Raw genomic sequence first — 5,021 nt, forward strand, 5'->3', positions numbered from 1 at the left:
ACAGGTATCATTCCCTGTAAAGTGTCCATAAAACACCTGTGAATGTCCATTGAATTAATTTACTCCAGGACATTAGGCTCTCTCTGTCCTGGTGGTCACTCAGGACCAGAGAGCTGCTGTGTTGTGTGGAGTTATTGGGCACCAAAGCCAGCTCAGGCTGGGTCACTGCTGCACGTGCCCCACTTCTTGCACGGTGTGTTCTCCCCTGGCAGTGGCTCCTGCTACAGTAATCCTATAACATGCAACTCAGATCATAGTTTACAACAATTATAAAGTGCATCCATTATAGTTTCCATCTCTCTTTGGACTCCTACCCCTGCCTCTGCTGCAGTGTGGACTTATCCAGAGACTCCAGTCCCTTAGGGGTGGACCTGCTCCAGTGTGTGTACTCATGGGCCACAGTCTCTGCAGGGCACAGGTGATGTGGCCTGGCCTTAGGCACAGCCACAGTCACTTTGAGGTGCACCTCCTCCAGCACAGCCTTATCCAAGGGCCACAGTCCCTCCAGGGGTGTACCTGCTGTGCTATGGACATATCCATGGCCACAGATGCTGCCGCTCCAACAAGGTCTTATCCACAGCCACAGACACTTCAGGTTGTCCTGCTCCTGCAGGGACTTATCCACAGGTCAGATCCCTTCAATTCAAGCTGACGCTGGAGCTGCAGCCTGTCTGGGCCAGCAGCGACGCCCAGGCCTTGGGCCAGTCCAGGCACACTGCCAGGGCTGTTATCAAAATGCTCCCAGGAACAGCTGGGTAGGATGATAAGCCCTACAGCAAACAGCCAGAGTGAAAAGAAGCCACTAACAAGCTTAGACTAATGTGCAGCAGGGCAAGCAAGACCTATGGCAAGCACAGCACCTGCCAATTAATAGCTCAACAGCACTAAAAGCTATAAATTCAGTCTTGCAAACTCTGATCAAACCTGTCATTACCTCAAAGCATTTCAGTCCCAAGTTGGTCACCAAAACAGGACTGTCATGGTTTAACCCCAGTGGGCAGCTCAGCCCCACACAGCCACATGCTCACTTACCCCAGTGGGATGGGGGAGATAATTAGAATAGTAAAAGTGGGAAAATTTTTGGGCTGAGATAAAGACAGTTTAATAGGGAAAGCAAAAGCCATGCACACAAACAAAGCAGAAGAAGGAATTTATTCACTTCCTGTCAACAGGCAGGCATTCAGCCACCTCCAGGAAAGCAGGGCTTCACTACAGGTACTGGTGACTTGGGAAGAGAAGCACCCCCAGTCCAAACATCGCCCTTTCCTTCCTTCTTCTCCCAGCTTTACATGCTGAGCACAACATCATATGGTCTGGAATATCCCTGTGGGCAGTTGGGGTCAGCTGTCTCAGCTGTGTCCCCTGCCAGCTCCTTGGGCATCCCCAGTCAGCTCCCTGTTGGGGCAGCCCAAAAAACAGAAAAGGCCCTGACACTGTGCAAGCACTGCTCAGCAATAGCTAAAACATCCCTGTGTTATCTTTTATCTCTTTTAATACATTGTTCTCACGAATTTTTCAAATTGAAAGGAAGTTGATTTCTAAGGTTAATTCATCAAGCTGGAGCAAGACAGCAACTCTGACAATCACGCATTCAAACCATATCAATGCCAGCTTATTCTACAGGATGAGACAAGTACCAGCAGAAGATCAACTGCTCCTGACTCCTCTGAGTCAAATTTAAAGCTGAATTTTCCTCAGGAAGATTAAGGGTATATATTCTATTTACTGATATTCATGTACAAAGTCTTACCACTTCCTGTATTTCCACAGTTCCTGGGAACAAAATCATAACCAGTACCTAATGTCTGGGATGTGGGCAAAGGTTGTGGGCATACAGTAACTATTTCACTAGTCCTAGAGACAGAGTCTTCTCCATGAAGACACCAAAGAACCAGTACTGTACTTCAGATTGTATGTTAACTTCATCTAGCTTTTAGAAGGTAGGGGTTAGGGAGGATGAATTCCAGCCATGGTGGCTGAAAACATGCCATCTTTTGCCAATTAGCAAGCAGGGGTCTATGGTGCATCTCATGACTCTGTGATGTAAGAAGGGAACAGAACTTGTGTCACATGTGGTGCTAATTCCAGGCTCTTTGGTTTACATTTCATGCAGAGATCTCATAAAACAGAGGACGTCTTCCTACCACTGAGTGAAAAATAGATGTTGCTTCAGTGATTCCTTTCATCAGTGTTTTTTTAGGGATATCACAGGGACTGATTTTAAACTAAAATTCTTTATTAAAAATGTAACATCAAAAAACCTCAAAATCTCAGATCCTCAGAGTCACTTCCCATTACAGTTTCGGTCAAAATACTAACTGGTTGAAAGGTCAGAAATTCAGTGACTGAAGCTGACTTGGCAAGTCAGGACTTGTTTCCAACATTTTCAGAAGTTTGAAAGTTGCTATTTCAACAGATATTTTCTTACATTGCCCTTTAATCTGAAGGTACCCAAACTAGCAAGTTTTTTAAAAGTTTGTTTTTCAGCAGTAGGTGGCACTATCAAGTTTCCCAACCATTGTAATATAAATTGATATAAAATTATATTAACAAAATTCTACAAATTATTATATTTATATTATAAATATAAATTATTATATTTATATTCTATAAATAATAATTCTATAAATTATTTTTAAAATAGCATGAAAATATAGCAGAATAAATTCTGATAATAAAATAAATATTTTTCTAAATATTACAATTGAGAAAAAGTCTAATGCAAGAATAGGAATGAGAATGTCTAATATCAAAACAGGCAACATGCAACATTTAAAATATGTGTCATAGAAAGTTCTCTATCCTCTTTGTAAAATACCACCTTGAGTTGATCTTGAATATACTACTTCAGCTGCTACTTTGAATTTCCCAGAAATTATATGTATCTCATTTGCATATAAAATGTAATACTGCAATAGTGAGTGTCAGTACATCTAGAATAAGCTATGTATTTTAATAAGGTAAATTAATGTATACAAACAGGAATATGGCAAATGGAAAAAGCATTTGGATTTTTCTTTTGTGGTGAAAAGTTTATACTTAGCCAGCAGAGACTAGAGCAGTACATGTAGGGCCAGATTCCTCCATGTATACTATAAGGGGATATTACTATATCCCAAATAAACTCCAGGATTAAAAAGATGAAATGTTAATTGAAAACATTTTCTTCAAAACCTTACTATATAAAAATCGGTAAAGGGCAACTCACAAACAAATCTGTGTTTCCAGGTATTCCAGATTGTCTGATGACACAAAATAGCAGTATCACAAAAGCACTGCAGGTACTTTGTTTCAGAAGCTCCCAAAGCCATACACCTCATTCCTCAGCAGTGTACAGCAGGAATAATCCAGTGCAATGCAGCATTTTCATTAAACTGGGTTTTGGATGACTGCCTTCTCATTAGAAATGAAGTGCTGGTCTGCCTGAGCACAAGGTGTGAAGATAAGGAAAGGAGAAAAGAAATTAAGTAAGGAACACAAATGAAATATATAGTCAATGCTCTTTTATCTGCCTGACCAGAAAGTGTCCTTGCCATTTTTTTTTCACCCCAGGCGCCAAGCAAGCTGCTTGGCTCTGCATACTGTTTCTGCACTATGATACAACCTATGCCAATGCCCAAGATTCACATTTTATTTTATTTTGTTTTCTATTAAATAAAGCATGCAGAAGAGAAACTTTTATAGTCTCACAGCATTTTTTTCATGAACTGACATTGTGTATTACTCCTTTTGGTCTGCTTACTGTTTCTTTTCTAATACTGAAAAGGCCAAAAGCTGGTACTTAATAAAATATAATTTGCAAGGATCTGCCAGCAGCTGCATTCAAAAGGTTTTTTAATTTACAACAGCCTGCTTCAGTTTCTCCAGAATCTTCAACAAGAGCCCTTCTTGTTGCATTCACTTCGGTTCACTCTCAGACCTCAGAATAAAGTGGCACTACAAAAATAATATGCAGAAATATATTTTAAATTTTGCTGTTTGTTTTCCATTACAAGTGATTCATTGTCACCTTGCATTCTACCTCCATGGAATCAAAGCCATAGCATCATAAGAGCTGCTTCAATGTGCCTAATTCATTCAGCACATCTCCTGCTTAGACCTCCACAATGTGTTCAGTGGCTCCATGGACATGCTTTCACTAAACTTCCATTGTAAGGGAAGTGCTTCCACTACATCTTGTACAGTTTTCAAATATACATCTAAGAAATCTACTTAAATTGCAGGTTCTTCCATCCAAGGGATATATAAATTTCATATAATTACAGCAAGCAGTATCTTTGGGTAGACACACAGCTGCAACATGAAGGTGCAAAGAACTTTTAAATTACTACAGATGTATTGAATTTATACACTTGTGCTATTTTTTAAGTTGTAAAGTCACAGTCTTGTACCTTGAAGGGCAAACCTGAAAGTGAGATCTTTACCCTAGCTCTGTTTAAATGGCCCAAACAACCCAGCAGCTGTGCATACCCAAAGCAAGGTCTGAGAGAAACTCAGCACAGCACCCACAAGGGAATAGGGAGATTTATCAGGTTTAGTGAGTGTCCTAATTCCACACTATATGGTTCAATTAGTCATTGCAAGTAGCCTCGGAAATGGGCTCAAGGAGTGATCAAAGGATCACGTGAAAGGTACACACCGTCATATACTCTCAGCCAGGCTACACACACAATGGCAGCAGACCCTTTTCAAAGTGGTATTCAGGGCACTGAATTGATGAACTGTGTGACATCTGTGAGGGGAGTTCAGTTTGCTCTCTGAGTAATGTAATTTACCATATAACGACAGGTGCTTTAAGATGAGACAGGTGCTTTAAGATAATTTGGTAACTCTGACACGTGTAAGGATGGCAGCCTGTGGCCTGTCTGCTCTAAAGCATCCCCCCTTACTTTTAGGCACGCTCTGGTACGTGCTTTGTTACCCGAGAAGTAGATGTGTTGGGGGCTGTGATGTGTCGTTTTAATGTGTATTGCATATTAAATAGCCGGCAGAGGTTGATAAAATGGTATCAGGACGAGTAC

General features: G+C 40.9%; 1 protein-coding gene across 1 annotated transcript in view; it reads right to left on the bottom strand.

Annotated features, from left to right (window-relative positions):
- Window positions 1–5,021, bottom strand: part of AGPS (alkylglycerone phosphate synthase) — a 75,465-nt gene that overhangs the window by 69,989 nt on the left and 455 nt on the right. The window contains exon 2 of the mRNA XM_077181376.1: window positions 3,209–3,423. The gene's annotated coding sequence lies outside the window, so the exon portion shown is untranslated. The remainder of the gene's footprint in view (window positions 1–3,208; window positions 3,424–5,021) is intronic.

This window comes from Agelaius phoeniceus, chromosome 7 (genome assembly GCF_051311805.1).
Source record: "Agelaius phoeniceus isolate bAgePho1 chromosome 7, bAgePho1.hap1, whole genome shotgun sequence".
Classification (NCBI taxonomy): domain Eukaryota; kingdom Metazoa; phylum Chordata; class Aves; order Passeriformes; family Icteridae; genus Agelaius; species Agelaius phoeniceus.